The 12,037-nt window shown below is 44.3% G+C and overlaps 2 long non-coding RNA genes across 6 annotated transcripts in view; one reads left to right on the top strand and one right to left on the bottom strand.

The window, feature by feature from the left end:
- LOC142830142 (uncharacterized) overlaps positions 1-12,037 on the bottom strand; it is a 159,400-nt gene that overhangs the window by 97,389 nt on the left and 49,974 nt on the right. The gene's annotated exons all lie outside the window — the stretch shown is intronic.
- The window catches only part of LOC142830144 (uncharacterized), a 105,485-nt gene that overhangs the window by 32,996 nt on the left and 60,452 nt on the right, over positions 1-12,037 (top strand). The gene's annotated exons all lie outside the window — the stretch shown is intronic.

The following is a 12,037-nucleotide window of genomic DNA, read 5'->3' on the forward strand; positions in this document are numbered from 1 at the left end:
TGGGCTTTTCCCCTGTCTTCATTTAAGTCTTTAAGAATGGATATGGGAATAACAAATACAATAAATGTAATGCCCCATAAATCCCACAATAATGTTAGCAGATCACTTAATTTGGGTCCCATTATTTTGTGGCTCTGCCCAAACACAAGGAACTGTCTGAATAGAAGATTTTGCAGAATCGGGGCACAAATATATTTAACCCCGATGAAGTACATATGTTTTGGGGGACAAAATTACAGTGCATTGCATTAAATGTTTTTAGTAAGGGCAATAACATCAAACTGTGCAAAGTGCTAAACACACAATAATAGGTTTAGTGGGAAAACACATTCATGGGAAGTGGGAAAAAACAAAGGATTTTATTGTGGTGGTATCAGACAGAGGAAACAATCTTACACCTCTCAAGCTGAGAAAAGCTGCATGTGTTACACAAAATTAGAGGTGAGAAAACTGTCACTATAGTTCTAAAATCCAATTCCCCTCAGATCTTGAAATTCCTGGTGCTTGCAATTTGATTGGCAAATCTGCACTAAAATAATGTAACAAAAGTTTAATGGAAAACCTGGGGCTTTTGCACCATGGGGCAAATTAATCATTGATATAACTGGTCAGTGGAATCACACAAAGAATCAATCCAGCTTCATGTTTCAAAACTGAAGACTAACATGGAGAAAATGTAAGGGAATCAATTTCTATCAGTGCACTGTGTGTTAGGGAAAGAATTGAGCTCAACAGTACTGAAAACCTTTCCGTTCCTGATAGTCAAAGAAGATATTGTCTTATAATGGAATAAAATAGGATAATGGAACAATACTGAAATATAGAAACCTTAGGATAATTGGGATTTGTGAAAAATTGGATCCATCCAAAACTCACTGAATCAATAGACTCTTTCCGTTGATTTGGATCAGGCCTGAAATGAAAATTGTTAAGTCTCAGAGAAGTAGCCATGTTAGTATGTAACTGAAAAAACATATAAAATGATGAACAGTTCTGCAGCACCTTAGAGATTAACAAAAAAATGTAGATGGTATCATGAACTTTGGGTTGTGTCTACAAAATCTCACGATACCATGAAAATTGGAAGGTAGCTGAGGTTTGGGATTTAACTGAACTTCTATTTGAGACTAAATTTGATCCATTATTAAAAGGTGTATACTGTGTATTGTATCCTAAACAAGTGCTGTGATATCTTGGGGGGAGGGGGGAACAAGGTCAAACTCTATAAAGGTACCAAGAAAACAATTATTTTCCTTTTCTGTACCCTCTCTAGCAACTGGTATAAAGTACACTTTAAAATAATTTCCTTGGTCTGAGGAAAACGGATGGTCTCCTTGAAAGAACTGCTCTTCAAAAGCTCTTATGTGACAGATTTATTTTCTCTCTCCATATATAAAAAAGTTTTTCCTGTTGGGTGACAGAATGATATCATGTCATCAGTGTCATAAGCATCAACAGGCTCTCAATGAAACGAAAGCAGCAAGAGAGAGCGAGGTAGTCAAATGTAGCAAGCAGAGGGCACATCCCCCTAGTTCTTATTAATGGTAAATTAGGCTGCAGAATTCTCTCTTTTTTTCTTATTAGGCTTACATGAATTTTGTACAGCTCCAATTTAATTAGAAATACAATCTTCTGTGAAGATTCATAATATCTCAAGTGTTTTGTTAGGGCAACAACATTGTGGCTACGTCTACACTGGCCCCTTTTCCGGAAGGGGCATGTAAATTTCACCAGTCGTCGTAGGGAAATCCGCGGGGGATTTAAATATCCCCCGCGGCATTTAAATAAAAATGTCCGCCGCTTTTTTCCGGCTTTTAAAAAAGCCGGAAAAGAGCGTCTACACTGGCCCCGATCCTCCGGAAAAAGTGCCCTTTTCCGGAGGCTCTTATTCCTACTTTGAAGTATTGAAGTAGGAATAAGACCCTCCGGAAAAGGGCACTTTTTCCGGAGGATCGGGGCCAGTGTAGACGCTCTTTTCCGGCTTTTTTAAAAGCCGGAAAAAAGCGGTGGACATTTTTATTTAAATGCCGCGGGGGATATTTAAATCCCCCGCGGATTTCCCTACGACGACTGGTGAAATTTACATGCCCCTTCCGGAAAAGGGGCCAGTGTAGACGTACCCTGTGTGTGGGGGGGGTTGTTGGTTTTGTTTGTTTTTGCTTTGAGCAATACTTGTGAAGTTTTTTTGTTTGTTTGTTTTTAATAATAAAACACTAGACTCTTAATTGTATCCAGGACAGAGTAATGGTCTCCCTCTCCTGATAACAAAAGAATTGCAGAATATTGCAATTTCTGGTGTTTTTCTATTTTGTTTTTTCCTCTTCTTCCATTTGTGCAGCAAAATGCCATTATGTGATGTCTTTTCCCTTTTGAGGATTTTGGTGAAAGAATACCCATAAGGAACAAGAAATTTTTTTAGAAAAGCAAGCTCCTGGACAGAAAACTGTATCATAGGACCTGATCCCAAAATCCATTAGAAATATTGGAAAAGACTCAAAGGCTTTGGGGTCAGAACTGTAATCCTCTATCACATAAATGAAATAAATGAGGAAGCGATGAAGTTTGCCAAACAATTCTTGCTGGATCATTTTGATATTCAGAATGTTTCAGAAGTACCATCCCACTAGAACATGAATGAAGGGCCCTGAGGTTCTACTCACACCCGTGGTTTTTAAGAGGACACCGCCCTTTCCAGTTATTAATATTGCATGTAAGATGCTGATTAAGAACCAGACTGTGATATTTAGCAACATGCCTAAACTGGGAGCTGTACAATCCCAGAAGCAGCTCCCGGAAAGACTGCAGCTTAGGAGGATCTAGCCTTCCCCTGGTTCTGAGTACACAGGACAGGTTTCAAACTCCACAGGAGGATTGTATTTTCTTGTCTATACTACAAATGCTTTGCTGGACTCAAGAACTCAAATTTAACACAGCGTACACCACTACCAGCATAATACCACCTCCCTCAGCGTTAGCTTTGGTCAACAGAAGCACTTTGGCAGCATAGCTATGTTATCTGTGGGGTATCTAACACAGTTATGTCAACAAAACGTTGAATACAGAACCAGCCTTCATGATACACAAATAACAGCAAGCTTTATAGTTGGTCAACAGTATTCATTTCTAACCCTAGTGTTCTAAATAAGACAGTAGCTAATCCATTTTATATTTCACATACAAAACTAATGCAGGCCCTGTACATTCTAAACAGAATGTTTTCATTTTCCCTTACATGATTGTTTTCGGAAAAGCACTTAAGCATGTGAGCAATCTGTTTGAAGTCAGAAGGTCTACCCCTATGCTTATAAATGCTTCTTTGGATCAAGGGTTTATGGATAGCTATGGGAAACAAATATTTTTGCTTCATGTGAAGGAAGTAGAATTGTACCGTGTCATGAAACCTCATCCCTCGGGCTCTCTGCATTCTTTTGAATTAACAATGCCTTATAATTATCAAAACCACCTGTGTGAGCTTTCTGATGCTGTATAGTTAAGACTCAGCATTTAATATCTCTCATAAGACATTATTTGAAAGAGCCTCTGGGTTTTTTGTAGTCTGTCAGGAACATGCCATCATTTCCACCCCCTAACAAGCACATATTTTTTTCCTCCTTTGCTATAGAGTTTTTTCTTGGTTTGCTCAGCTGGTAACACAAAGGTTTGTACCTCCTAGGGCAAATGGACAAATCATGGTCATAAGCATGTTTAATAATTTAGAGGGACTGCATACAAAAAGGGGCAGATCCCCAAGTAAATCAGAGCACCTACGAGGCTGGGGCTGGCCACAGACGCTGATGGTGGACAGGGGGCTGTGAACAAGGAGACAGAAGAGGGGACATGGAAATGGAGCCAAAGTGGGCAAGAGGAAGAGGGGAATGATGAGAAATGAGAGAAGGATTGTGGTATGTGGAGTCAGTGTGAGAAGATAGGGACTGGGGCAAGAGCAGACTGGAGGAGCCAAAGGAAGCATGGGCTATAACCATTAGAGACCATTCCCCTCACAAGCTGGAATAGAAGTCTCAGCTTTCTTCTGCTGTTAGCCTGTGAATCCCACTGAAAAACATGTTCACCTCTTCTCCTACTAGTTGCTAGCCCATATAGAGGATGACAACCTAGTGTGTTAGCTCAAGTGATAAATCTTTGTGCATTGGATCAAAACCTTCTAAACAAAGTTTCTGACCTCTTTGAGAGAACATATGAAGGGTTTTCTCTTTTTCCCCTTGTTTGCTTTTTCAAAAAGTTGGAAATCTTTTAATGTGTGAGAGAAAGTTAAGGTTGCAAACTCAAGTACTCAAATGTTAGTGCCATGTAACCTTAATTCACCTACCTTGTGAGTATGCACCACAATACAGTTTAATTACATAATCATGCTCTTTTCCCCATGAGACCTCTGCCCCATTCAGTGCACAGGATAGACAATATTCAAGGTTGATCAGGATTGTGTAATCAGTAAAGTTGTAGCCCCACTATCTCATTTATTTCAGGTGTGGGAACATATGTAGTGACTGAGACAGGGAAAAGGTAACCTTATGATCAAGACAGTTGAGTGTCCCACTAGAGAACTGGATTATTTTCCTCCTCCTATCACATAATTCCTATATGATGCTGGCAAAATATTTAATCCAAACTTTTTCCAGATGGTCACTTAATTATGAGAGTCTCATTTTCTGCATGCCCAGACCCTGAGGGTCCAATTTGCAGAAGAATTTATGACCCAGAAATCTCTTGATATCAATAGGGAGATAGTACAGGAATAAGGGTTATAGAAATCCCATGGCTCTAAATCTACATACTAGTCCAACAAAAAAAAAGCCAGGTAACGTCTCTAATGAAAGCTTGCATCACACTGGACAGAACTTAGTGTGAGACATAGATACAGAAAAAATGTGAAGATTACACACACAAACTCTAGGGCTGTGTCTACATTGGCACCCCTTTCCGGAAAAGGGATGCTAATGAGACCAGTCGGAATTGCAAATGGTGCGGGAGATTTAAATATCCCCCGCGGCATTTGCATGAACATGGCTGCCGCTTTTTTCCGGCTCGGAAAATCAAGTAGGAATAAGGGATCTTCTGGAAAAGGGCTTATTTTCCGCAAGATCCCGTCAAGACTGGCGCTTTTCTCCGGCAAAACCCCGAGTCAGAAAAAAGCGGCAGTCATGTTCATGCAAATGCCGCGGGGGATATTTAAATCCCCCGCAGCATTTGCAATTCCGACTGGTCTCATTAACATCCCTTTTACGGTAAAGGTGCCAGTGTAGACACAGCCTAGGTGTATGAATTAAGACAGATCACATACTCCTGGCAAGCAGAAGGGAAGAGACATTTCTCTTACTCTGGCTGGTCATGTGCAAACTGAGCATCGTATTGTTCACTATGATTGCCCATTTACAGTCAGAAACAAATCCCAAGTGATAGATTATGGGGGATAGAGAAAAAGAACAGGAAGAGCAGGTGTTATCCCATTTTGGGGTAAGACAATGAACTTTGACAACTCTATCTGGAGTTCACAATGAACCCCCCAGTTAATCCTTCAATGTGTGAGGACCAGCAACCAGGAAGCTTGATCCAGGGGGTGACAAGGTTAAAAGTAGTACTTGGGATAAGCTATCTAGGGGCATGTCTACACAGCAGCGTTATTTCAAAATAACAAGATGAGCACCTACACAGCAAGCCCGTTATTTCAAAATAATTTTGAAATAACATGCTTCTTATTCTGAGTTCTGTAACCCTCATTTCAGGAGGAATAACACCTATTTCAAAATAACTATTTCAAAACAGAGCGTGTGTAGACAGGGCAGTTGTGGTTATTTCAAAATAAGGGCGGGTCTACACTACAGCACTAATTCGAACTAACTTAATTTGAATTAGTTAATTCAAACTAAGCTAATTCGAACTAGTGCATCTAGACCTAAAAAGTAGTTCGAATTAGCATTTTGCTAATTTGTTACTCCTCATTCCACGAGGAGTAACGGTAGTTCGAACTAGGAAGCCTAGTTTGAACTACCTAGTTCGTGCCGCGTGTAGCCGCGCGGCACGGGGTTCGAACGAGTGGGGATTTAAAAATGGCGGCGCCCCGCTTATGCAAATGAAGCCCGGGAAATTCAAATCCCGGGCTTCATTTGCATTTGCGGTATGCCTACATTACCCCGCTAGTTCGAACTAGCGGGGTAGTGTAGACATACCCTTAGAGCGTGGAGCTGCTGTCTCAGGCTAGCCGAGTGCTGTGCTTAAAGGAACCCAACCCCCACCCTGGATAGACAGTTCTCAGGGTTCCCCGCTTGCTTGTCTACCTCGATGAGGGACAGCAAAGCAGTCCTGTCTTGGAGTGCCCTGAGTGCCCCCACACGGCACATCACAGCACTCGGCCATCAGCCTGGCTGCACTTGCCACAGGCTACCATCTGGGGAGGTCAATCGGGGGGCTGCAGGAGAGCTTCCACCCCGAGGAGCCCGCAGAGCCACCCCAGTCCTCCCCTTTGGGGGCTTGTACCCCATTCCTCCCTCACCTCCTTCCACTTACCCCTCCCTAGCCCCCTTCCTGATGTACAAAATAAAGGACACGTGTGTTCAAAAATAGAAACTCTCTTTATTGAACAAAACTTGGGGAGACTGGGAAAAGGAGCTGGAAGAGGGGAAAAGAGAAGGTGGGAGAGGGGAGGAGGAAACCTGGGAGGAGGGAGCTGGAAGGGGGAAACCAGGGAAGAAGGAGGAGGGGAAGTATCAAACTATGGTACGCCATATCTTCAGTACTATGTACAGATGTGATCTCCTCACCCCAGAAAAGATATTTTGGCCTTGGAAAAGGTTCAGAAAAGGGCAACTGAAATGATCAGGGGTTTGGAACAGGTCCCATATGAAGAGAGGCTAAAGAGACTGGGACTTTTCAGCTTAGAAAAGAGGAGACTGAGGGGGAATATGATAGAGGTCTATAAAAGCATGAGTAGTGTGGAGAGGGTGCATAAAGAAAAGTTCTTCATTAGTTCCCATAATAGAAGGACTAGAGGACACCAAATGAAATGAATGGGTAGCAGCTTCAAACTAATAACAGAAAGTTGTTCTTCACAAAGCAAGTCAAGTAGTCAACCTGTGGAACTCCTTGCTGCAGGAGGCTGTGAAGGCTAGAACTAGAACAGAGTTTAAAGAGAAATTAGATAAATTCATGGAGGTTGGGTCCATGGAGTGGTATTAACCCCAGGGTAGAAATGGTGTCCCTGGTCTCTGTTTGTGGAAGGCTGGAGATGGATGGCATGAGACAAATGGCTTGGTCATTGTCTTCGGTCCATCCCCTCCAGGGTACCTAGTGTTGGCCGCTGTCAGCAGACAGGCTACTGGGCTACATGGACCTTTGGTCTGACCCAATACGGCCATTCTTATGTTCTTATGTTCTAAGCTCAGGGCTCAGGGTTGGGGTCTCACTTGACCACCTTGATTTTCATGCAAACCGGCTCCTGGGTGGACAGGCTGGCAGCTATCCTGCCCTAGACGGCCACTTTCCTGTGCCTAGTGCGGAGGTTGTGGACGTTGGAGGCTTCCCGCCAAACCTCGATGAGGTCCACGTTGTCTGCACTAGACCAGGCGGGCGCCCACCTCTTGCAGCCCCGGGCAGGCTCCTGGGAGCCACCAGCCTGGTCCCGGGAAGAGGTGGAGGGCTGGGTGGCAGTGGAGGGCTGGGTAGCTGGCTCGTGCCTTGCCAGGTGCAGGGTCTGCTGGCTGTGTGCTGGCAGGCTTGCACCTGGCACGGGCACCGTAGCCAGCCCGTGACCCTTTAAGGGCCCAGAGTGTCCACCAGGGCAAGCTGGGGAGGGCTAGCCTCCCACTAGTTCGAATTACGTTGCTACACAGCCCTTAATTGGAACTACTTAATTCAAACTAGGCATTAGTCCTCGTAGAATGAGGTTTACCTAGTTCGAATTAAGCGCTCCGCTAGTTCGAATTAAGTTTGAACTAGCGGTTTGCCTGTGTAGCGCCTATCAAAGTTAATTCGAACTAACGTCCGTTAGTTCGAATTAACTTTGTAGTGTAGACATACCCTAAGTGGCCTTCAGGGCTTCCCACAGCTGTCCTGGTGGCCACTCTGTCCACACTCATCAGAACTCTACAGTTCCCCTTCCCCTGCAGCCCTTAAAGCTGCAGCCACAGGTGACGGGGCTTGTGGCATAAAGCAGGTCTGGCCATCCCTGTGCCACATACCAGTGGCCATCACTACTTTCCCTGCTGCTATGGCACAGCTGCTATGACACAGCTCCATGCAGCCATGTGGAGATCCTGGACCTGATCAAGATCTGGTGGGATTAGTCCAGTCTCCAGGATCTCCACACCAGATGGTGAACTGCTAATGTATATGGCTGGATGGCTGAGAGCTGTACTCTGGACCAGGTTAAAATGAAGATCAAGTTGCTCTGCCAGGCCTACACCAAGCCCAGGGAAAGAAGTTCCCAATCGGGAGCAGCACCCCAGACCTGCCACTTCTATGCCCAGCTGGATGGCATCCTAGGGTGGGGGAGAGGTCGCCTCCCCTTCCCCCGTCATTGACTCTGGTCAGGACCCAGAGTCTGGTCCATCGTCAGCCTTCACAAGGGTGGGGCTGTGGAGAAGTACAATGACGATGACAAGGGAGGAGGAGAAGGAGCCCAGCACTGACACCATACCTGCCAGCCAGGAGGTCTGCCTGTCCCTGGAGCCAGTAACCTCCCCTTCTCCGGATGTCACCCAAGGGTCAGATTAGACCAGGGAAGGCCCATCAGTTGAGTAGCATTAATTTCCCTAGACACACGCTGTGGGAGGTTCTGGGTAGCACGGGGCTGTGCTCTGCTCACTTGGCCTTTTTGTCCTGGGCATTGCAGAGCTGCCTGTGCACGTGGGTGCACATGGGGCACCAGTCCAGAGCAAAAAGCCACAATGAGGCTGCCACACAGGAACCCTGCGCTCCTGTTCACGGAGTTCCTGCACAGGCCTACCTTACTCCCGACCCTGTGGTGGGATGCCTTCCCACCACAAGCCACTATGGAAGCACCATTGACTTTTGGGGCAGCATCTGCTCCTGGGGAAGCACGGCCAGGTGAAGGACAGAGCCCCTAGTAGCACCCTCTCTGGCAAGCAGCGTCTGCTGTTCACACACACCTCCCCTCAACAACCTGCCCCACTCTATCCTCCGTGGACAAGGATACAAGTCCTCTCCCTGTGGGATGTGGCCACTGCTAGACTTGGTGTGTGCACACAGCTGTAGAAATCCTGGAGCCCCTGCTGGTCTTCCCATTGCTCCATGACGATGTGGTCCCACCAGTCCGAACTGGTGTTGTGGAGCCAGGAGCAGCAGGGCATGGTGTGCAGGGAAGGGGGGCAGGGCTGTGCTGTATGAGTAGCACATGGAGAGAAGAGAGGAGGTGCCCTGTAGGGAACAGCGGGTCCTGTTCCTGTAAAGCCACAAGGGCAACCTTCAGTAACTGCACCAGGAGGTGTGGCAGCAGGTCTAAGAGCTAGCAACTGCTTTCCAGCAGGTCCTACGGTCCGACTCAATGGCAACTGCTTTCCAGCAGGTCTGATGGTCCGACTCCTCAAGGAGGTAGGTAGGCAATGGAGAAGAGCATGAGACACTAGAGACTGTACAAGGGGGTCCCTTTAAGCACGAGCCTCAGCTAGCCTCAGGAAGCAGCTCCAGGAGGTGAATGTTGTCCTGATGCCTTGCCCAGAATGCTTCTAGTGGGGCCTTACATGTGATTCAAGCTCCAATCAGTGTGGATGCTCTATTTCAAAGTAGCTCAGTGCTATTTAAATGGGCATTTGTAGTGTAGACACGCTACTTTGAAATAAGCTGTTTTGGAGTTTTTATTCCAAAATTGCTTATTTCAAAATAAGCGTGTAGTGTAGACATGCCCTAGGGACCTAGGAGAATGCTTTGTGAGTTAAGGTTAGGTTCTAGAAAGCAAATCATGATTTTGTTTTATAAGCAGCAATTTGTTTCCAACCTGCATACTTTCTATATATCTTTGATAATAGAAATATTCTTGTTTTCACTATATATATGCATACCTTCCTGTGTTGTGCATTAAGCAGAGTGGTGATCATTAGCTGAATCTTGCAAACTGAGGTGTACTATTCTTTGGGGAGTAGCACATCTAAGAGCTCTGTGAATTTTCATTGGATCTAAAGGTTGGGCACTCCAGAGGCAGGGTTAGAGGAGGATGCCTATTGCTAACTAGTACAGATCAAAGCCTGCAGAGGCCTGGAAGTGCATGTGTTACCAGAGGCTTCTTGCTTCAGGGCACAGATCAATAGGAGGATCAGACAAAAACTTCCTCTTGCCAAGAGCAGGTGGTGATGAACTGCCTTGCAACTATGGGTATTCCAAGGAAGTATCACAGTTCTCCAAAAAACTATTCTGGGAACATCTCAGATTGGACACCCCAAATTAGTGGGCACATTTGACAATGGGTCTGTGCCTCAGATGTAAAAGGGAAATAACATCATTTCACTTCCAGGGTGCTATGAAGATGAATTAATGTCAGTGAAGCACTCAATGCTATCGGCATTACTGACACAGAAAAGCCAAGGAAGATATTAAGAATTCTGCCTTCAGATGAGTGTGTAGTAAATCAGGCTTTCTGAATAATAAGGATAAAACAAAAGAGTGAATCCATTAGGTGAGCACTGTCCATTCTGTCCATTGAATGAGACAGTCTTATCGGGGGGGAGGGAGGAAGAAAGATAAGTCTGTGGAACAATATATACGGATAAAAGGGACAAATTAAGATTGCAACTGAAACATTAAATCTGGTGTTTACTAATTTATAGGTATTTAAGTTTGCAACCTTACACCTTTATTGTAGTTCCTTATATGTAATATATTTATAAAACATTTTGGGAGAAGAATACAGAAGAGGTCTGGAACTAAATTATCTCTTTACTACTGACCCAAAAAGGAGGGACTATTTATGTTGGAAAGCCCACTAAAAATTGTTAAATGCCTTAGCATAATGGATGTTCTTTCAGACATATATGGGATTTATTTTAAATGCCCATTACATTCCATTGAGTTGCACAGCGTAGCACTTCTTTACAAAGAGAAAAAAAAAGGAGAAAAAATATTGTAAAGATAAATCATCCCTGTCTTAGGTAAGTGTTCTGACACAAATTTATGTTTGCCTCTGGCAGGAATTCATGTTTCTGTTTCTTAAAATAAAGCAACTCCATTTTCCTCTTTGATACTTGAGTCTTCCAAAATACTGCAGAGACCACAGCAAAGCAAGTAATGGCTTGTGAACCAGTTCTGTAGAAATGTAAAACCACAAGGCTATGTCTACATTGGTGCGATCTTGCGCAAAAGCGGATACACAAAGAACAAGTTAAAGATCACTTAGGAAAGTTAGATGTCAGCAAGTCACCAGGTCCTGATGAAATGCATCCCAGGATACTCAAGGAGCTGATAGAGGAGGTATCTGAGCCTTTAGCTATCATCTTTGAAAAATCATGGAAGACAGGGGAGATTCCAGAAGACTGGAAAAGGGCAAATATTGTGCCCATCTATAAAAAGGGGAATAAGAACAACTCAGGAAACTACAGACCGGTCAGTTTAACGTCTGTTCCAGGGAAGATAATGGAGCAGGTAATTAAGGAAATCATATGCAAACACTTGGAAGGTAATAAAGTGATAGGGAATAGCCAGCATGGGTTTGTGAAGAACAAGTCATGCCAAACTAATCTGATAGCTTTCTTTGATAGGATAACGAGCCTTGTGGATAAGGGAGAAGCGGTGGATGTCATATACCTAGACTTTAGTAAGGCATTTGATACGGTCTCGCATGATATTCTTATTGATAAACTAGGCAAATATAACTTAGATAGGGCGACGATAAGGTGGGTGCATAATTGGCTGGATAACTGTAGTCAGAGAGTTGTTGTTAACGGTGCTAAATCCTGCTGGAAAGGGATAACAAGTGGAGTTCCGCAAGGGTTTGTTTTGGGACACATACTGTTCAATATCTTCATCAATTATGTAGATATTGGGACAGAGAGTACGCTTATTAAGCTTGCAGATG

The sequence above is a fragment of the Pelodiscus sinensis genome, chromosome 1, assembly GCF_049634645.1.
Source record: "Pelodiscus sinensis isolate JC-2024 chromosome 1, ASM4963464v1, whole genome shotgun sequence".
NCBI lineage: Eukaryota > Metazoa > Chordata > Testudines > Trionychidae > Pelodiscus > Pelodiscus sinensis.